Source organism: Triturus cristatus, chromosome 5_1 (genome assembly GCF_964204655.1).
Source record: "Triturus cristatus chromosome 5_1, aTriCri1.1, whole genome shotgun sequence".
NCBI classification, from domain to species: Eukaryota; Metazoa; Chordata; class Amphibia; order Caudata; family Salamandridae; genus Triturus; species Triturus cristatus.
In genome coordinates this window covers 898,553,157-898,576,447 of record NC_140587.1, presented here as the reverse complement: position 1 = coordinate 898,576,447, position 23,291 = coordinate 898,553,157, and positions in this window count along the sequence as shown.

Genomic DNA, 23,291 nt, shown 5'->3' with positions numbered 1-23,291 from the left:
CCCAGCAGTGCCCTGAGACAGGAGGGGTGGGTGTGGAGTCCTCCCAGCAGTGCCCTGAGACAGGAGGGGTGGGTACAGAGTGCTCCCAGCAGTGCCCTGAGACAGGAGGGGTGGGTACAGAGTGCTCCCAGCAGTGCCCTGAGACAGGAGGGGTGGGTGTGATGCACAGTGTGAGCCTTGATCATTGATTGTGACATTGCCATCATTCCACCTGTGTACCCACTATGGCACGTACTGCCTTTTCCCTCACCAGAGGATGATGTCCCTATGACAGAGGTGCAATGCGTTGGCTGCATGACATGCCTTGTTGTAACCAGCCAATTTGTTCTCATATGTCTCTATGTGACATGTGGCTGGTGTATTGATGTGGTGTCACTTGTTCTTCCTCACAGGTAGGCGCCACTGCCAAGGAGCAGATCTGGCTGACCGCCGTCAGTGCCGTGAGGCGTGTGGATGGTCGGAGGCGGAGCCTGTCCCAGGTGAGGAAACGCTGGCAGGATATCCGGTGCTGGACGCGGAGGATTGCACGGCTCCTGCTGGGGGACTCACCTGAGAGCCACAAGAACCGCGGCCGCCGCCGTCTGAGCCACCTCCACAGGCGTGTGCTGCCGGTGGTCTTTCCAGACCTGGAGAGGCGCTTACAGGCGATGCAGCAGGCGGAAGGGGGTAGGTACATGTGCGTTTGTTGTGTGTCACCGGCATTTGTAAGGGCACTGTGGCATGAATTCACTGGCAGGGTTTAAAGGTGCTGTGCAGATCCTGTTTGCCCCAGTATAGCGCTGCGCCCCTGCCACCCTTCCCCTCCTTGCAATGTGTTCCCTGGTCTGTGTGTAGTCACTCCTTCACAAGGTAATGTAGGCTGGCGCTTTGTCCACGAGAACAATGACTGTAGCATCATGTGTGGTGGTGGTGTGTAACAGGTTGTGGGACCTTGCCTGTGAACTGTCAAGTGCACTGCATGTGGGTTCCATGTCAGTTGGCACTGATGCTGACTCCAGACATGGGAGTTGGTCTCTCATGTGTCATGCCTCATAGCGCATGTCCTATGTTGTGGCCTGTGACATGATGTGCATGAGTGTGCGATACGCATAGTGCAGGGATGGTGACGTGTGTAGCAGTCATGACCATTCTGTAGCATGTAGTTGCGTGCCCACTACTGTCCCCTGGGGCACCTTATCCTCAGTATTGTATGTGTCATCATCAACGTGGACACTCTCACTGTCTACAGCGTAGGTTGTGCTCTGTGCCATTGTCCCCTGTCACCATGTATATAGACGTGCTATTATGTACAGGTGTCCACTGTGCAGCCTGACCTGATTGTCCTACTTCATACTCACAGTTGCCAGTGCCTGTGTGTCTTGTTATACTCATCTGAGGATGGGCACTGGTGCCTCATTATTTGTACAGGCGCACCTTGGCTGTTTGGCGTCCAATCTTGCTTTTTGCCTGCCCCTGTGTTTATCACCCAGACTATGAGATGTTGGTGCCACCTGTGTCTCAACAATTTGCATCGTGTGGGGGTTGTTTGGGGCGGGCAATGCCTATGTGTCAAATCCTGATTTCTACTTGCTGGGTCTGGCCAGTGTGTGATGTTACTGGACACACACGCAAGGTGCAGTGACCGAGTAATGTTGGGCATGTTTGCAGCATTACCTATGCAGCATGTGTCTCAAGTTCATGGTTATTGTCCCTGGTCATCGGTATTTTCACCAACGCTGTGTGGTGCAGATGCTGGGCAGGATTGTCCCCAGGGCCTGGGTGCTATGTCAGACTCCGTTTCCTGTCTTTAGCTATTGTCTCATACTCTCCATGGTATTTCAGTGGCATGGTGGCTCAACCAACTGTGTGTTTCATGCCCTACATCGGTACCTTGTTTAGCAGATGTTAGGGATCTTCCTCTTCAGGCTATGCAATGTTGACTATGTAGATTGGACTCATGTGACAGATGTGTACAGGTGTCTGATTAATTTCTGTCTCTCCACCCTGCCCACAGCATCGTCGGGGGACACAGAGGGAGACATGGACACAGACCAGGCGGAGGGACCGAGCACCAGTGCCAGCCGTGACATCGGGGCTGGCACATCGAGTGGGACAGAGGCGGAGGATAGTGCGGCCGAGGACCTGTCGACTGGCACATCAGAATACGAAGCTGACAGGTCCGAGGAGGATGTCTCCGAGTTGGCGGAGGCTGCACCAGCAGCTGACAGTGGAACAACACCTGGCACCGCCCCCTCAGTTCCCATCAGCCGCCTCCCACTTGCTCGTGTCCCTTCCCAGCGTGCCCGGTCACCGCATGTCTCCTTCCTGCCAGGCACCGCACCCCCTGCCCCTGTCTCCACAGCTGCCGCCAATGCTGAGTCTATGGACATCCAGCGGCAAATGCAGGTTGGTCAGGCTGCGATCCTTAATGTCCTCCATTCCCACGGGAAAACCCTCACCAACATCGAGGCATTCTTGGAGGGCATTCATTCTTCGCAGGCTGACCAACGCAACTTGCTGAGGTCCATAGACTCCACACTGACTGCAGCAGTGGGTCTCCTGCAGCGCGACCTCCCCCCACCTACCCCTGCCCCATCCACACTTCCCACTTCCATGCCTGTCCCACGTACACCCAGACGTCGGCATGCACCCACCACAACAGACACAGGCACCACACCAGCAGGGAAGGTCCACCTCACTCCTCCTGACACGCACACACAGGGTGAGATAGGCACACCCACTGGGTCGGGGGGCAAACGTGTGACACGCAGCCAGAGTGGGAGTCCGCATTCCACACAATCCACTCCCTCCAAATCCCCTCCCCTCAGCTCTCCTGGCCACATCTCCCCCAAGGACTCCTTCATGGCCGCTCTGTCCCTGAGCCCCACAGTTCCGCCACCACGCAAGCGGTCAAGGAAGTCCTCGGTCAGGGTGGTTGAGTCTCCCCCCCTGTCTCCACCCTCCCCCGGTGGCGCTGCAACCCATCCCTCTGACCCCCCCCCCCTCCTTGGGGCCTGAGGTCACTTTGGGTGCAGGGGACTCCCTGGAGGACCTTGCTAAGGTGTGTAGTGCCATCCTGGCCTCCGCCTTTGGCCATGACACACCCCCTGTGGTTGAGTCCTCCATCCCTGCACCCACAACGCCGCCCCTTTGCCCTGATGTCCCTGCGGTGCCTGTTGCTTCCCCCCCCCCTGATGCCCTCACCAGTATGGAAGACGATGGCATTTGACTGTGCAGGCAAGGTAGGGGACACACATCCCACTGTGTCCCCCATCCAGCTGGGAATCATTGACTGCCCTATGGCCTTTGTTGAATTTGAACTGCCTGCGATCCACGGACATTGTGCTCATGCTGAATAAAGCTTATTTTTGTTGTCATTCTTACACTCCTGCTATGGTGGTATTGGTGTTGGTGGGGCTGCTACATTGTTTTGGGTGGTGTTTAACGCTTTGGGTGTGTGGGATTTGTAGTAGTGTTCTGCTCTTTGGGGCGACCCTGGGATCTGTGTGCCATCACAAGGTGTTGGCTAACTTCCTTAGGTCATGTCAGCAGTTACTGCATGGTTCAAATGTCCCAGGGTGTATTCCTTCCTCTGTGTACCCAGTTTCTTCCCTGCAGGGTGTTCACAATGTTTAGCGCAGAGCTGTGTGTACATGAGCTGTGTGTGTGATGGAGCCCTTCTACTTTGGCCATGCATGCATGGGCATGTCTCCACCTGCAACAATCGTGGCATCCTTGGTGATCACTGTACTTGTGTGTGGAGTCAGTTGACATGAGTTCATGGGGACATGTTCCCTTGTAGGCAGTATGGATGTGGGTAATTCTGGCATCACACACATGTGTTACACCCCTCCTGTGTCTGGGCACTGCTGGGAGGACTCTGCACACACCCCTCCTGTCTCTGGGCACTGCTGGGAGGACTCTGCACACACCCCTCCTGGGTCTGGACACTGCTGGGAGGACTCTGCACACACCCCTCCTGGGTCTGGACACTGCTGGGAGGACTCTGCACCCACCCCTCCTGTCTCAGGGCACTGCTGGGAGGACTCTGCACACACCCCTCCTGGGTCTGGACACTGCTGGGAGGACTCCACACCCACCCCTCCTGTCTCAGGGCACTGCTGGGAGGACTCTGCACCCACACCTCCTGGGTCTGGACACTGCTGGGAGGACTCTGCACACACCCCTCCTGGGTCTGGACACTGCTGGGAGGACTCTGCACACACCCCTCCTGGGTCTGGACACTGCTGGGAGGACTCTGCACCCACCCCTCCTGTCTCAGGGCACTGCTGGGAGGACTCTGCACACACCCCTCCTGGGTCTGGACACTGCTGGGAGGACTCCACACCCACCCCTCCTGTCTCAGGGCACTGCTGGGAGGACTCTGCACCCACACCTCCTGGGTCTGGACACTGCTGGGAGGACTCTGCACACACCCCTCCTGGGTCTGGACACTGCTGGGAGGACTCTGCACACACCCTCCTGTCTCTGGGCACTGCTGGGAGGACTCTGCACACACACCTCCTGTCTCTGGGCACTGCTGGGAGGACTCTGCACACACCCCTCCTGGGTCTGGACACTGCTGGGAGGACTCTGCACCCACCCCTCCTGTCTCAGGGCACTGCTGGGAGGACTCTGCACCCACCCCTCCTGTCTCAGGGCACTGCTGGGAGGACTCTGCACACACCCCTCCTAGGTCTGGACACTGCTGGGAGGACTCCACGCCCACCCCTCCTGTCTCAGGGCACTGCTGGGAGGACTCTGCACCCACACCTCCTGGGTCTGGACACTGCTGGGAGGACTCTGCACACACCCCTCCTGGGTCTGGACACTGCTGGGAGGACTCTGCACACACCCTCCTGTCTCTGGGCACTGCTGGGAGGACTCTGCACACACACCTCCTGTCTCTGGGCACTGCTGGGAGGACTCTGCACACACCCCTCCTGGGTCTGGACACTGCTGGGAGGACTCTGCACCCACCCCTCCTGTCTCAGGGCACTGCTGGGAGGACTCCACACCCACCCCTCCTGTCTCAGGGCACTGCTGGGAGGACTCTGCACACACCCTCCTGTCTCTGGGCACTGCTGGGAGGACTCTGCACACACACCTCCTGGGTCTGGACACTGCTGGGAGGACTCTGCACACACCCCTCCTGGGTCTGGACACTGCTGGGAGGACTCTGCACCCACCCCTCCTGTCTCAGGGCACTGCTGGGAGGACTCCACACCCACCCCTCCTGTCTCAGGGCACTGCTGGGAGGACTCTGCACACACACCTCCTGTCTCTGGGCACTGCTGGGAGGACTCTGCACACACCCCTCCTGGGTCTGGACACTGCTGGGAGGACTCTGCACACACCCCTCCTGGGTCTGGACACTGCTGGGAGGACTCTGCACCCACCCCTCCTGTCTCAGGGCACTGCTGGGAGGACTCTGCACACACCCCTCCTGGGTCTGGACACTGCTGGGAGGACTCCACACCCACCCCTCCTGTCTCAGGGCACTGCTGGGAGGACTCTGCACCCACCCCTCCTGTCTCAGGGCACTGCTGGGAGGACTCCACACCCACCCCTCCTGTCTCAGGGCACTGCTGGGAGGACTCCACACCCACCCCTCCTGTCTCAGGGCACTGCTGGGAGGACTCCACACCCACCCCTCCTGTCTCAGGGCACTGCTGGGAGGACTCTGCACACACCCTCCTGTCTCTGGGCACTGCTGGGAGGACTCTGCACACACACCTCCAATTTCTGGATATGTACGCTTGGGACATACACGGTGTGGGTGCGCTCCATGCATTCGAGGTGAGGGTACGGGTCGTACTTACACTGTTGGGGTGGGGGGTACGCTCCATGCATACGCGGGTGAGGGTTCGTGTCGTACTTACACTGTTGGCATGGGGGGTACGCTCCATGCATACGCGGGTGGGGGTACGGGTCGTACTTACACTGGTGGGGGTGGGGGTACGGTCCGTACGTCCGCGGGTGAGGGTTCGAGTCGTACTTACACTGTTGGGGTGGGGGGTACGCTCCTTGCATACGCGGGTGGGGGTACGGCTCGTACTTACACTGGTGGGGGTGGGGGTATGGTCCGTACGTCCGCGGGTGAGGGTTCGAGTCGTACTTACACTGTTGGGGTGGGGGGTACGCTCCATGCATACGCGGGTGGGGGTACGGGTCGTACTTACACTGTTGGCATGGGGGTTACGCTCCATGCATACGCGGGTGAGGGTACGGGTCGTACTTACACTGTTGGCATGGGGGGTACGCTCCATGCATACGCGGGTGAGGGTTTGTGTCGTACTTACACTGTTGGCATGGGGGGTACGCTCCATGCATACGCGGGTGGGGGTACGGGTCGTACTTACACTGGTGGGGATGGGGGTACGGTCCGTACGTCCGCGGGTGAGGGTTCGAGTCGTACTTACACTGTTGGGGTGGGGGGTACGCTCCTTGCATACGCGGGTGGGGGTACGGCTCGTACTTACACTGGTGGGGGTGGGGGTATGGTCCGTACGTCCGCGGGTGAGGGTTCGAGTCGTACTTACACTGTTGGGGTGGGGGTACGCTCCATGCATACGCGGGTGGGGGTAGGGTCCGTACATATCCGTCCCCACGCTATGTGATGCTTGTGCGGGCCGTACCCAGGCCTTTGCCACGTGGGTACGATCCGTCCCGCCATTGTTGGGGTGACGTGTGTGTGGGCGTGGTACGACTCGTACCCACGCTCTTCAGGCGTGGGTACGGGACGTACCTGTCTGGTTGTGTTGCCGGTTTGCGTGGTGACGGACTTCCGTTGTGGCGGTCGCTGGCTTATCAGGACACACCCCCACCCCCTCGTGGTGACCAGGGCATGGGAGTCAGGTATGTCCAGGCCATGTGTGACTTATGTGGTTGTTTTGTGGCCTGCCCTGGTCGTGCCACCCCCACCCCACCCCACTTTCCCCCCTCCCTTAGTTATTCTGACCTTCTGCGGCGTCTGCGTTGGTGCCTGTAGAGCAGGTGGACTGCTATGAGGGCAGGGATGACTCGTAGGTTCGGGTCCATGTCTGTCCGTCGCGTACTGGTACTCCAATCGCGTCGTCCTGTCGCGTACGGGTCCTCCTTGCTCGCGTCGTCCTGTCGCGTACGGGTCCTCCTTGGTGGCGTCGTCCTGTGTGTCCGTCACGTACTGGTCCTCCTTGTTCGCGTCGTCGTCTGTCCGTCGCGTACTGGTGGTCCTTGTTCGCGTCGTCCTGATTTCCCGGCAGTTTTTGGCTGCCGCAAAATATTCACCGTGCGGGGTGACGTCGGTGCGAATCGTGATTCCTGGGTCGTGAATGGCTGGCTGCGAGCGTCCCGACGTCAGGTCGGCACTTTCCCGGATCGCATTGGTAGGTGTTTTTTTGTTCGGTCGGACTTTTTTACGAATCGTACGGTCATGGTGTACCCGTGCGATTCGTAATTCCTTGTTTGTAGAAATTGACGACCGGGTACGCGTCGGACGGAGAATATGCTCCGTCCGACGGTTCGTACCCGGTTTTTGCCGGATCGTGATCGGCACCTTAGTGTCCAAAGACCAGTAAATTTGTGAATGGGCATCCCAGGTCAGGTAGGCTTGACAATCTGCTTCCTACATTTTCAGTGATGGACGACTCTCTGGCATTACTAAGAATTGATTCAAATGTGTTATTGATTCACAATTACTATGCCACTTCCTTTCATCCCAGAACAGATTTGGCATGGAACTTCCCAGAGACTAATTTCCAAAACCTAACACTCAATGAATGAGGGCTTAAGAAACAGAAATCATAAATGGTAGAGTAAGGAGTTGACATACTTGAATCTCTTAACTATTCACTTTCCAGTTAAGCATGTTTATGTTATACTCCAATACTGAATGCTTTTCTTTATGTAAATCATAAGTCATCATTGAGCACTTAGAGACTAACCACTATCCGTATGCCATCATTCTCTATGGCACTACTGAAGCAGTGCAATGAATGTTGGCTCTATTGTGAAACAAGGTACTATTCATACTACAGGCCAATTTGTAAATTTGTAACAATCGAATAAAGCTTTATGAACACACTGAACATAATACAGGCCAATCTATATTTATATAGCAAAATAAAATATCAAATATATTTTAGGATGATATGTTTCTGAATTTTGAAAATCAAGTGGATATTATAAAGGCAGAGAAAAATTTGATGCATTTCACTTTTCTGGTCAATAGGAATGTAGCTAAGGCACAAAGAAAATTATTTAATACAATTGAAGGTTGTAATAAGGCTGAGGACTGACAGACTCAATACAGAAGTCCCAGGCTTATATGGACTACTAGGCTATAATCATTAGGAATTTGGAATTTTACATTGTCATCCTGGGGTCTTACTTAATGCCAGAGCAACAAGTACACAGCTTTATTGCTTAACTCTTAAAGGTTGACATATGTGAGCAGTCCAATGCAAACTTAGAAAGTGGTGAGGTGAGAGGTCATAGACTCAAAACCTAGCAACACACATATTAACACACCTCAAATTACAAAGTCCTCATCATACTTGATTTTAATTTAAAAAATAAGCTTTTTATTCTTACAGTGGCACAATGCAACAGAGGATCTTAATGGATTACATGCACACCAGATTGCTAAAGTATACAGTACAATATCATTTTGCTAAAGCACTACAACCCCTGCACAAATGGATAATAACTGGTCCAAGTTTCAGATGAATACAACAGCTGCTTAGTCAATCTACCCCAAGTCAGTGACTTTTGGGTCAGTCTTTGGTCTTAATTTGTTTTAAGTTTGGTTCAATGCAACCCTTATTCAGCCGGCTCATCAGCAGAGCAGTTACAGCTTTACCTGGGCTGCTGATGCAGTTTAGTCTCTACTGGTGATTCTGTCAAGCTTCGCATGTCTTATAACCGGATCACTTACATAATATCGTCAGTCAGAATATCGAGGTACCAGAATATCGTGTTCAAAATTTCGATGGACAAAATATCAACCTCCTATCTACATTAAGGTAAGTAGCAAAAGATTGATGCCAAAATATCGTTGATAAAAATATAGTTGTATAAAATATCGATTTTTTTTAATGTTTTTAAAAATGATATAAATATAATTAAAAAAACATAGTTAGAATTATTTAAAAAATGTTACAATTTATAAATAATAAATGTAATGTAAAAAATAATAAACATGCATATTTATTTTTTATATATATAAACTTAATAATATTAATAAATAATTATTAAATTTAATTTACAAAATGTTTAAAACATAATCAAAATTATAATTACATATATATCTAAATAAACCTGTAAAATAAATATAAAAAAATTATTTTATATATAATAAATTAAATTATTGAAATTATTATTTTTAAAAAAATTAATATTTCACAATACATTAATTATAACAGTAGGGAAAACGTTGCATAGTGTAGGGGATAAAATTACTATTCTCACTCCAAGTGTAACAGTAGGGAAAGTGTTGCATAGCGGGAGGCTAAAAATTACTATTCCTACTCCAGTGAGTGCAACAGTAGAGAAAGTGTTGGATAGCGGGTGGGGAAAAATTACTATTCCCACTCCAGAGAGTGCAACAGTAGGGAAAGTGTTGGATAGCGAGTGGGAATAATTTACTTTTACCACACCACTAAGGTGCCGATTCCGATCCTGTAAAACCCGGGTACGATTCGTCGTACGGAGCGTATTCTCCATACGACTCGTACCCGGGAAATCCACCGTACAATCCAGCAAGTACGATTCGTACAGAAATACCATATCTGTACGAATCGTCCAAAACACCGTACGGCTAAAAATTACCTACGAGTCTGATCCTGGACAGCGCGTACGCGACGTCCGTATGGAGTCAGGCAGCGTTTTACGGACCAGCAAGTACGATTCGTCCCTACGTCACTCCGCACAGCAATTTTTTAACGGCAGCCAAAAAAGCCGGAAAACTGAGTCCGACGCAAAAACGGAGCCCCGGTACGCGACGGAGAGCCATGGACCCCATCCTACGTGTCATCCCTGCCCTCTTAGCCTACGACCTGGTGCACCGAACCCGACGCACACGCCGCAGAAGGTGAGAACAACACCCAGGGGCCAAGGGGGGGTGAGGGCCAGGAAACATACCCCCTACCCAAATTAAAACCTACAATATTGAGCACATACATTACCTCAAGGGTCCGGTCACTCAGGGGGGCATGTCCACCAATCCCTTCGTCACGCAACAACGGAAGTGGACGTGTACACCTACCCCTATGGCAACACTACAATAGTGATATGCACCGTACTCACACATAGATAGCGTGGGTACGGTCCGTAGCACTATATCAGTGGTGCCGTGTGGGTACGCGTGGTACGGACCGTACACACGCTATCAGAGCGTGTGTATGATCCGTACCACCATTGTAGTGGTGCCGTAGGGGTACGCGTGGTACGGCCCGTACAGACGCCCTCTGAGCATGTGTACGGCCCGTGCCACCATTGTAGTGGTGCCGTAGGGGTACGCATGGTACGGACCGTACACACGCTCACAGGGCATGTGTACGGGCCGTACCACACGTACCCCTACGGCACCACTACCATAGTGATACGGACCGCACCCACGCATACATAGCATGGGTATGGGCTGTATCCCCATTGTATTTGTGCCGTAGAGGTACGGGTGGTACGGAACATACACACCCCATGAATGCAGGGGTACGGTCCATACCACACGTACCCCTACGGCACCAGTACATTTGGGATACAAGGCGTACATACGCCACGAATGTTGGCCTATGGCCTGGTGCAGCATATTACCACTATATTGGTGTGTGTGTAGGCCAAGAACAGCAGTGTACTGCACCAAGGGGGTGGGTGGCTGCATAGGATTCCCAGCAGTGGACAGACATGTGAGGGGTGGCTGCAGAGGACTCCCAGCAGTGTCCTGCAATATGAGGGGTGGGTGCATATCACTCCCAGCAGTGGACAGACATGTGAGGGGTGGCTGCAGAGGACTCCCAGCAGTGGACAGACATGTGAGGGGTGGCTGCAAAGGACTCCCAGCAGTGGACAGACATGTGAGGGGTGGGTGCAGAGGACTCCCAGCAGTGGACAGGCATGTGAGGGGTGGATGCAGAGGACTACCAGCAGTGGACATACAAGTGAAGGGGTAGCGCAGAGGACTCCCAGAAGTGTACAGACATGTGAGGGGTGGGTGCAGAGGACTCCCAGCAGTGGACAGACATGTGAGGGGTGGGTGCAGAGGACTCCCAGCACTGGACAGACATGTGAGGGGTGACTGCAGAGGACTCCCAGCAGTGGCCTGCAATATGAGGGTTGGGTGCATATCACTCCCAGCAGTGGACAGCCATGTGAGGGGTGGGTGCAGAGGACTCCCAGCAGTGGACAGACATGTAAGGGGTGGGTGCAGAGGACTCCCAGCAGTGGACAGACATGTGAGGGGTGGGTGTAGAGGACTCCCAGCAGTGGACAGACATGTGAGGGGTGAGTGCAGAGGACTCCCAGCAGTGGACAGACATGTGAGGGGTGGGTGCAGAGGACTCCCAGCAGTGGACAGACATGTGAGGGGTGGGTGCAGAGGACTCCCAGCAGTGGACAAACATGTGAGGGGTGGATGCAGAGGACTCCCAGCAGTGGACAGACAAGTGAGGGGTGGGTGCAGAGGACTCCCAGCAGTGGACAGACATGTGAGGGGTGGGTGCAGAGGACTCCCAGCACTGGACAGACAAGTGAGGAGTGGGTGCAGAGGACTCCCAGCATTGGACAGACATGTGAGGAGTGGCTGCAGAGGACTCCCTGCAATGGCCTGCAATATGAGGGGTGGGTGCATATCACTCCCAGCAGTGGACAGATATGTGAGGGGCGGCTGAAGAGGACTCCCAGCAGTGGACAGACATGTGAGGGGTGGGTGCAGAGGACTCCCAGCAGTGGACAGACATGTGAGGGGTGGGTGCAGAGGACTCCCACCAGTGGACAGATATGTGAGGGGTGGGTGCAGAGGACTTCCAGCAGTGGACAGACATGTGAGGGGTGGGTGCAGAGGACTCCCAGCAGTGGACAGACAAGTGAGGGGTGGCTGCAGAGGACTCCCAGCAGTGGACAGATATGTGAGGGGTGGGTGCAGAGGACTTCCAGCAGTGGACAGACATGTGAGGGGTGGGTGCAGAGGACTCCCAGCAGTGGACATACATGTGAGGGGTGGCTGCAGAGGACTCCCAGCAGTGGACAGACATGTGAGGGGTAGGTGCATATGACTCCCAGCACTGGAGAGACATGTGAGGGGTGGGTGCAGAGGACTCCCAGCAGTGGACAGACATGTGAGGGGTGGGTACAGAGGACTCCCAGCACTGGAAAGACATGTTAGGGGTGGGTGCAGAGGACTCCCAGCAGTGGACAGACATGTGAGGGGTTGCTGCAGAGGACTCCCAGCAGTGGACAGACATGTGAGGGGTGGGTGCAGAGGACTCCCAGCAGTCAACAGACATGTGAGGGGTCGGTGCAGAGGACTCCCAGCAGTGGACAGGCATGTGAGGGGTGGGTGCAGAGGACTCCCAGCAGTGGACAGACATGTGAAGGGTGGGTGCAGAGGACTCCCAGCAGTGGACAGACATGGGAGGGGTGGGTGCAGAGGACTCCCAGCAGTGGACAGATATGTGAGGGGTGGCTGCAGAGGACTCCCAGCACTGGACAGACATGTGAGGGGTGGGTGCAGAGGACTCCCAGCAGTGGACAGACATGTGAGGGGTGGTTGCAGAGGACTCCCAGCAGTGGACAGACATGTGAGGGGTGGGTGCAGAGGATTCCCAGCACTGGGCAGACATGTGAGGGGTGGGTGCAGAGGACTCCCAGCAGTGGGCAGACATGTGAGGGGTGGCTGCAAAGGACTCCCAGCAGTGGCCTGCAATATGAGGGGTGGGTGCATATCACTCCCAGCAGTGGACAGACATGTGAGGGGTGGCTGCAGAGGACTCCCAGCAGTGGACAGACATGTGAGGGGTGGGTGCAGAGGACTCCGAGCAGTGGACAGGCATGTGAGGGGTGGGTGCAAAGGACTCCCAGCAGTGGACAGACATGTGAGGGGTGGGTGCAGAGGACTCCCAGCAGTGGACAGACATGTGAGGGGTGGCTGCAAAGGACTCCCAGCAGTGGACAGACATGTGAGGGGTGGGTGCAGAGGACTCCCAGCAGTGGACAGACATGTGAGGGGTGGATGCAGAGGACTACCAGCAGTGGACATACAAGTGAAGGGGTGGGCGCAGAGGACTCCCAGAAGTGTACAGACATGTGAGGGGTGGGTGCAGAGGACTCCCAGCAGTGGACAGACATGTGAGGGGTGGGTGCAGAGGACTCCCAGCACTGGACAGACATGTGAGGGGTGGCTGCAGAGGACTCCCAGCAGTGGCCTGCAATATGAGGGTTGGGTGCACATCACTCCCAGCAGTGGACAGCCATGTGAGGGGTGGGTGCAGAGGACTCCCAGCAGTGGACAGACATGTAAGGGGTGGGTGCAGAGGACTCCCAGCAGTGGGCAGACATGTGAGGGGTGGGTGTAGAGGACTCCCAGCAGTGGACAGACATGTGAGGGGTGAGTGCAGAGGACTCTCAGCAGTGGACAGACATGTGAGGGGTGGGTGCAGAGGACTCCCAGCAGTGGACAGACATGTGAGGGTGGGTGCAGAGGACTCCCAGCAGTGGACAGACATGTGAGGGGTGGATGCAGAGGACTCCCAGCAGTGGACAGACAAGTGAGGGGTGGGTGCAGAGGACTCCCAGCAGTGGACAAACATGTGAGGGGTGGGTGCAGAGGACTCCCAGCACTGGACAGACAAGTGAGGGGTGGGTGCAGAGGACTCCCAGCAGTGGACAGATATGTGAGGGGCGGCTGAAGAGGACTCCCAGCAGTGGACAGACATGTGAGGGGTGGGTGCAGAGGACTCCCAGCAGTGGACAGACATGTGAGGGGTGGGTGCAGAGGACTCCCAGCAGTGGACAGATATGTGAGGGGTGGGTGCAGAGGACTTCCAGCAGTGGACAGACATGGGAGGGTGGGTGCAGAGGACTCCCAGCAGTGGACATACATGTGAGGGGTGGCTGCAGAGGACTCCCAGCAGTGGACAGACATGTGAGGGGTAGGTGCAGACGACTCCCAGCACTGGAGAGACATGTGAGGGGTGGGTGCAGAGGACTCCCAGCAGTGGACAGACATGTGAGGGGTGGGTACAGAGGACTCCCAGCACTGGAAAGACATGTTAGGGGTGGGTGCAGAGGACTCCCAGCAGTGGACAGACATGTGAGGGGTGGCTGCAGAGGACTCCCAGCAGTGGACAGACATGTGAGGGGTGGGTGCAGAGGACTCCCAGCAGTGAACAGACATGTGAGGGGTGGGTGCAAAGGACTCCCAGCAGTGGACAGGCATGTGAGGGGTGGGTTCAGAGGACTCCCAGCAGTGGACAGACATGTGAGGGGTGGGTGCAGAGGACTCCCAGCAGTGGACAGACATGGGAGGGGTGGGTGCAGAGGACTCGCAGCAGTGGACAGACATGTGAGGGGTGGCTGCAGAGGACTCCCAGCAGTGGACAGACATGTGAGGGGTGGGTGCAGAGGACTCCCAGCAGTGGACAGACATGTGAGGGGTGGGTGCAGAGGACTCCCAGCAGTGGACAGACATGTGAGGGGTGGGTGCAGAGGACTCCCAGCACTGGACAGACATGTGAGGGGTGGGTGCAGAGGACTCCCAGCAGTGGGCAGACATGTGAGGGGTGGCTGCAAAGGACTCCCAGCAGTGGCCTGCAATATGAGGGGTGGGTGCATATCACTCCCAGCAGTGGACAGACATGTGAGGGCTGGCTGCAGAGGACTCCCAGCAGTGGACAGACATGAGAGGGGTGGGTGCAGAGGACTCCCAGCAGTGGACAGACATGTGAGGGGTGGGTGCAGAGGACTCCCAGCAGTGGACAGACGTGAGGGGTGGGTGCAGAGGACTCCCAGCAGTTGACAGACATGGGAGGGGTGGGTGCAGAGGACTCCCAGCAGTGGACATACATGTGAGGGGTGGCTGCAGAGGACTCCCAGCAGTGGACAGACATGTGAGGGGTGGGTGCAGACGACTCCCAGCAGTGGACAGACATGTGAGGGGTGGGTGCAGAGGACACCCAGCAGTGGACAAACATGTGAGGGGTGGGTGCAGAGGACTCCCAGCACTGGACAGACATGTGAGGGGTGGGTGCAGAGGACTCCCAGCAGTGGACAGACATGTGAGGGTTGGGTGCAAAGTAGGGGTGGGCGGAATTTGCGTAAACGCGTTACGCAAATCTCCGCGAAACGGTAAAAAATCTCCGCGAACACGCAGAAATTCCGCGAACACGCGGAATTGCTTGTTCGCGATACTTTTTTCCTGTTCGCGATCACTGTTTGCATGCTCGGGGTGAAATATCTCGCGAACACGCATATTGAGAACGCGAACAAGCAAAAAATTTCGCGAAGTGCGGAACGCAGATTTTTGGGCAATTTCGCGTTCTCCGCGGAACGCGAAATTACCCAAATTCCGCAAATTCCGCGAACGGAACGGAATTTACTGCCCAGGCCTAGTGCAAAGGACTCCCGGCAGTGGACAGACATGTGAGGGGTGGGTGCAGAGGACTCCCAGCAGTGGACAGACATGTGAGGGGTGGGTGCAGAGGACTCCCAGCAGTGGACAGACATGTGAGGGGTGGGTGCAAAGGACTCCCAGCAGTGGACAGACATGTGAGGGGTGGGTGCAGAGGACTCCCAGCAGTGGACAGACATGTGAGGGGTGGGTGCAGAGGACTCCCAGCAGTGGACAGACATGTGAGGGGTGGGTGCAGAGGACTCCCAGCAGTGGACAGACATGTGAGGGGTGGGTGCAGAGGACTCCCAGCAGTGGACAGATATGTGAGGGGTGGGTGCAGAGGACTCCCAGCAGTGGACAGACATGTGAGGGGTGGGTGCAGAGGACTCAAAGCAGTGGACAGACATGTGAGGGGTGGGTGCAGAGGACTCAAAGCAGTGGATAGACATGCGAGGGGTGGATGCAGAGGACTGCCAGCAGTGGACAGAAAGTGAGGGGTGGATGCAGAGGACTCCCAGCAGTGGACAGACATGTGAGGGGTGGTTGCAGAGGACTCCCGGCAGTGGACAGACATGTGAGGGGTGGGTGCAGAGCACTCCCGGCAGTGGACAGACATGTGAGGGGTGGGTGCAGAGGACTCCCAGCAGTGGACAGACATGTGAGGGGTGGGTGCAGAGGACACCCAGCAGTGGACAGACATGTGAGGGGTGGGTGCAGAGGACTCCCAGCAGTGGACAGACATGTGAGGGGTGGTTGCAGAGGACTCCCGGCAGTGGACAGACATGTGAGGGGTGGGTGCAGAGCACTCCCGGCAGTGGACAGACATGTGAGGGGTGGGTGCAGAGGACTCCCAGCAGTGGACAGACATGTGAGGGGTGGGTGCAGAGGACACCCAGCAGTGGACAGACATGTGAGGGGTGGGTGCAGATGACTCCCAGCAGTGGCATGCAATATGAGGGGTGGGTGCAGAGCACACCCAGCAGTGGACAGACATGTGAGGGGTGGCTGCAGAGGACTCCCAGCAGTGGCCTGCAATATGAGGGGTGGGTGCATATCACTCCCAGCAGTGGACAGACATGTGAGGGGTGGCTGAAGAAGACTCCCAGCAGAGGACAGACATGAGAGGGGTGGGTGCAGAGGACTCCCAGCAGTGGACAGACATGTGAGGGGTGGGTGCAGAGGACTCCCAGCAGTGGACAGATGTGAGGGGTGGGTGCAGAGGACTCCCAGCAGTTGACAGACATGGGAGGGGTGGGTGCAGAGGACTCCCAGCAGTGGACATACATGTGAGGGGTGGCTGCAGAGGACTCCCAGCAGTGGACAGACATGTGAGGGGTGGGTGCAGATGACTCCCAGCAGTGGACAGACATGTGAGGGGTGGGTGCAGAGGACACCCAGCAGTGGACAAACATGTGAGGGGTGGGTGCAGAGGACTCCCAGCACTGGACAGACATGTGAGGGGTGGGTGCAGAGGACTCCCAGCAGTGGACAGACATGTGAGGGGTGGGTGCATATCACTCCCAGCAGTGGACAGACATGTGAGGGGTGGCTGCAGAGGACTCCCAGCAGTGGACAGACATGTGAGGGGTGGGTGCAGAGGACTCCCAGCAGTGGACAGACATGTTAGGGGTGGGTGCAGAGGACTCCCAGCAGTGGACAGACATGTGAGGGGTCGGTGCAGAGGACTCCCAGCAGTGGACAGGCATGTGAGGGGTGGGTGCAGAGGACTCCCAGCAGTGGACAGACATGTGAAGGGTGGGTGCAGAGGACTCCCAGCAGTGGACATACATGGGAGGGGTGGGTGCAGAGGACTCCCAGCAGTGGACAGATATGTGAGGGGTGGCTGCAGAGGACTCCCAGCACTGGACAGACATGTGAGGGGTGGGTGCAGAGGACTCCCAGCAGTGGACAGACATGTGAGGGGTGGGTGCAGAGGACTCCCAGCAGTGGACAGACATGTGAGGGGTGGGTGCAGAGGACTCCCAGCACTGGGCAGACATGTGAGGGGTGGGTGCAGAGGACTCCCAGCAGTGGGCAGACATGTGAGGGGTGGCTGCAAAGGACTCCCAGCAGTGGCCTGCAATATGAGGGGTGGGTGCATATCACTCCCAGCAGTGGACAGACATGTGAGGGGTGGCTGCAGAGGACTCCCAGCAGTGGAAAGACATGTGAGGGGTGGGTGCAGAGGACTCCCAGCAGTGGACAGGCATGTGAGGGGTGGGTGCAAAGGACTCCCAGCAGTGGACAGACATGTGAGGGGTGGGTGCAGAGGACTCCCAGCAGTGGACAGACATGTGAGGGGTGGCTGCAAAGGACTCCCAGCAGTGGACAGACATGTGAGGGGTGGGTGCAGAGGACTCCCAGCAGTGGACAGACATGTGAGGGGTGGATGCAGAGGACTACCAGCAGTGGACATACAAGTGAAGGGGTGGGCGCAGAGGACTCCCAGAAGTGTACAGACATGTGAGGGGTGGGTGCAGAGGACTCCCAGCAGTGGACAGACATGTGAGGGGTGGGTGCAGAGGACTCCCAGCACTGGACAGACATGTGAGGGGTGGCTGCAGAGGACTCCCAGCAGTGGCCTGCAATATGAGGGTTGGGTGCACATCACTCCCAGCAGTGGACAGCCATGTGAGGGGTGGGTGCAGAGGACTCCCAGCAGTGGACAGACATGTAAGGGGTGGATGCAGAGGACTCCCAGCAGTGGGCAGACATGTGAGGGGTGGGTGTAGAGGACTCCCAGCAGTGGACAGACATGTGAGGGGTGAGTGCAGAGGACTCTCAGCAGTGGACAGACATGTGAGGGGTGGGTGCAGAGGACTCCCAGCAGTGGACAGACATGTGAGGGTGGGTGCAGAGGACTCCCAGCAGTGGACAGACATGTGAGGGGTGGATGCAGAGGACTCCCAGCAGTGGACAGACAAGTGAGGGGTGGGTGCAGAGGACTCCCAGCAGTGGACAAACATGTGAGGGGTGGGTGCAGAGGACTCCCAGCACTGGACAGACAAGTGAGGGGTGGGTGCAGAGGACTCCCAGCAGTGGACAGATATGTGAGGGGCGGCTGAAGAGGACTCCCAGCAGTGGACAGACATGTGAGGGGTGGGTGCAGAGGACTCCCAGCAGTGGACAGACATGTGAGGGGTGGGTGCAGAGGACTCCCAGCAGTGGACAGATATGTGAGGGGTGGGTGCAGAGGACTTCCAGCAGTGGACAGACATGGGAGGGTGGGTGCAGAGGACTCCCAGCAGTGGACATACATGTGAGGGGTGGCTGCAGAGGACTCCCAGCAGTGGACAGACATGTGAGGGGTAGGTGCAGACGACTCCCAGCACTGGAGAGACATGTGAGGGGTGGGTGCAGAGGACTCCCAGCAGTGGACAGACATGTGAGGGGTGGGTACAGAGGACTCCCAGCACTGGAAAGACATGTTAGGGGTGGGTGCAGAGGACTCCCAGCAGTGGACAGACATGTGAGGGGTGGCTGCAGAGGACTCCCAGCAGTGGACAGACATGTGAGGGGTGGGTGCAGAGGACTCCCAGCAGTGAACAGACATGTGAGGGGTGGGTGCAAAGGACTCCCAGCAGTGGACAGGCATGTGAGGGGTGGGTGCAGAGGACTCCCAGCAGTGGACAGACATGTGAGGGGTGGGTGCAGAGGACTCCCAGCAGTGGACAGACATGGGAGGGGTGGGTGCAGAGGACTCGCAGCAGTGGACAGACATATGAGGGGTGGCTGCAGAGGACTCCCAGCAGTGGACAGACATGTGAGGGGTGTATGCAGAGGACTCCCAGCAGTGGACAGACATGTGAGAAGTGGGTGCAGAGGACTCCCATCAGTGGACAGACATGTGAGGGGTGGGTGCAGAGGACTCCCAGCACTGGACAGACATGTGAGGGGTGGGTGCAGAGGACTCCCAGCAGTGGGCAGACATGTGAGGGGTGGCTGCAAAGGACTCCCAGCAGTGGCCTGCAATATGAGGGGTGGGTGCATATCACTCCCAGCAGTGGACAGACATGTGAGGGCTGGCTGCAGAGGACTCCCAGCAGTGGACAGACATGAGAGGGGTGGGTGCAGAGGACTCCCAGCAGTGGACAGACATGTGAGGGGTGGGTGCAGAGGACTCCCAGCAGTGGACAGACGTGAGGGGTGGGTGCAGAGGACTCCCAGCAGTTGACAGACATGGGAGGGGTGGGTGCAGAGGACTCCCAGCAGTGAACAGACATGTGAGGGGTGGGTGCAAAGGACTCCCAGCAGTGGACAGGCATGTGAGGGGTGGGTGCAGAGGACTCCCAGCAGTGGACAGACATGTGAGGGGTGGGTGCAGAGGACTCCCAGCAGTGGACAGACATGGGAGGGGTGGGTGCAGAGGACTCGCAGCAGTGGACAGACATATGAGGGGTGGCTGCAGAGGACTCCCAGCAGTGGACAGACATGTAAGGGGTGTATGCAGAGGACTCCCAGCAGTGGACAGACATGTGAGAAGTGGGTGCAGAGGACTCCCATCAGTGGACAGACATGTGAGGGGTGGGTGCAGAGGACTCCCAGCACTGGACAGACATGTGAGGGGTGGGTGCAGAGGACTCCCAGCAGTGGGCAGACATGTGAGGGGTGGCTGCAAAGGACTCCCAGCAGTGGCCTGCAATATGAGGGGTGGGTGCATATCACTCCCAGCAGTGGACAGACATGTGAGGGCTGGCTGCAGAGGACTCCCAGCAGTGGACAGACATGAGAGGGGTGGGTGCAGAGGACTCCCAGCAGTGGACAGACATGTGAGGGGTGGGTGCAGAGGACTCCCAGCAGTGGACAGACGTGAGGGGTGGGTGCAGAGGACTCCCAGCAGTTGACAGACATGGGAGGGATGGGTGCAGAGGACTCCCAGCAGTGGACATACATGTGAGGGGTGGCTGCAGAGGACTCCCAGCAGTGGACAGACATGTGAGGGGTGGGTGCAGACGACTCCCAGCAGTGGACAGACATGTGAGGGGTGGGTGCAGAGGACACCCAGCAGTGGACAAACATGTGAGGGGTGGGTGCAGAGGACTCCCAGCACTGGACAGACATGTGAGGGGTGGGTGCAGAGGACTCCCAGCAGTGGACAGACATGTGAGGGTTGGGTGCAAAGGACTCCCGGCAGTGGACAGACATGTGAGGGGTGGGTGCAGAGGACTCCCAGCAGTGGACAGACATGTGAGGGGTGGGTGCAGAGGACTCCCAGCAGTGGACAGACATGTGAGGGGTGGGTGCAAAGGACTCCCAGCAGTGGACAGACATGTGAGGGGTGGGTGCAGAGGACTCCCAGCAGTGGACAGACATGTGAGGGGTGGGTGCAGAGGACTCCCAGCAGTGGACAGACATGTGAGGGGTGGGTGCAGAGGACTCCCAGCAGTGGACAGACATGTGAGGGGTGGGTGCAGAGGACTCCCAGCAGTGGACAGATATGTGAGGGGTGGGTGCAGAGGACTCCCAGCAGTGGACAGACATGTGAGGGGTGGGTGCAGAGGACTCAAAGCAGTGGACAGACATGTGAGGGGTGGGTGCAGAGGACTCAAAGCAGTGGATAGACATGCGAGGGGTGGATGCAGAGGACTGCCAGCAGTGGACAGAAAGTGAGGGGTGGATGCAGAGGACTCCCAGCAGTGGACAGACATGTGAGGGGTGGTTGCAGAGGACTCCCGGCAGTGGACAGACATGTGAGGGGTGGGTGCAGAGCACTCCCGGCAGTGGACAGACATGTGAGGGGTGGGTGCAGAGGACTCCCAGCAGTGGACAGACATGTGAGGGGTGGGTGCAGAGGACACCCAGCAGTGGACAGACATGTGAGGGGTGGGTGCAGAGGACTCCCAGCAGTGGACAGACATGTGAGGGGTGGTTGCAGAGGACTCCCGGCAGTGGACAGACATGTGAGGGGTGGGTGCAGAGCACTCCCGGCAGTGGACAGATATGTGAGGGGTGGGTGCAGAGGACTCCCAGCAGTGGACAGACATGTGAGGGGTGGGTGCAGAGGACACCCAGCAGTGGACAGACATGTGAGGGGTGGGTGCAGATGACTCCCAGCAGTGGCATGCAATATGAGGGGTGGGTGCAGAGCACACCCAGCAGTGGACAGACATGTGAGGGGTGGCTGCAGAGGACTCCCAGCAGTGGCCTGCAATATGAGGGGTGGGTGCATATCACTCCCAGCAGTGGACAGACATGTGAGGGGTGGCTGAAGAAGACTCCCAGCAGTGGACAGACATGAGAGGGGTGGGTGCAGAAGACTCCCAGCAGTGGACAGACATGTGAGGGGTGGGTGCAGAGGACTCCCAGCAGTGGACAGATGTGAGGGGTGGGTGCAGATGACTCCCAGCAGTTGACAGACATGGGAGGGGTGGGTGCAGAGGACTCCCAGCAGTGGACATACATGTGAGGGGTGGCTGCAGAGGACTCCCAGCAGTGGACAGACATGTGAGGGGTGGGTGCAGACGACTCCCAGCAGTGGACAGACATGTGAGGGGTGGGTGCAGAGGACACCCAGCAGTGGACAAACATGTGAGGGGTGGGTGCAGAGGACTCCCAGCACTGGACAGACATGTGAGGGGTGGGTGCAGAGGACTCCCAGCAGTGGACAGACATGTGAGGGGTGGGTGCATATCACTCCCAGCAGTGGACAGGCATGTGAGGGGTGGCTGCAGAGGACTCCCAGCAGTGGACAGACATGTGAGGGGTGGGTGCAGAGGACTCCCAGCAGTGGACAGACATGTGAGGGTTGGGTGCAAAGGACTCCTGGCAGTGGACAGACATGTGAGGGGTGGGTGCATGCAGAGGACTCCCAGCAGTGGACAGACATGTGAGGGGTGGGTGCAGAGGACTCCCAGCAGTGGACAGGCATGTGAGGGGTGGGTGTAGAGGACTCCCAGCAGTGGATATATATGTGAGGGGTGGCTGCAGAGGACTCCCAGCAGTGGGCAGACATGTGAGGGGTGGGTGCAGAGTTGCAGACGACTCCCAGCAGTGGACAGACATGTGAGGGGTGGGTGCAGAGGACTCCCAGCAGTGGACAGACATGTGAGGGGTGGGTGCAGAGGACTCCCAGCACTGGACAGACATGTGAGGGGTGGGTGCAGAGGACTCCCAGCAGTGGACAGACATGTGAGGGGTGGGTGCATATCACTCCCAGCAGTGGACAGACATGTGAGGGGTGGCTGCAGAGGACTCCCAGCAGTGGACAGACATGTGAGGGGTGGGTGCAGAGGACTCCCAGCAGTGGACAGACATGTGAGGGTTGGGTGCAAAGGACTCCCGGCAGTGGACAGACATGTGAGGGGTGGGTGCAGAGGACTCCCAGCAGTGGACAGACATGTGAGGGGTGGGTGCAGAGGACTCCCAGCAGTGGACAGACATATGAGGGGTGGGTGTAGAGGATCCCAGCAGTGGATAGACATGTGAGGGGTGGGTGCAGAGGACTCCCAGCAGTGGACAGACATGTGAGGGGTGGGTGCAGAGGACTCCCAGCACTGACCTGCAATATGAGGGGTGGGTGCATATCACTCCCAGCAGTGGACAGACATGTGAGAGGTGGCTGCAGAGGACTCCCAGCAGTGGACAGACATGTGAGGGGTGGGTGCAGAGGACTCCCAGCAGTGGACAGATATGTGAGGGGTGGGTGCAGAGGACTCAAAGCAGTGGATAGACATGCGAGGGGTGGATGCAGAGGACTGCAAGCAGTGGACAGACATGTGAGGGGTGG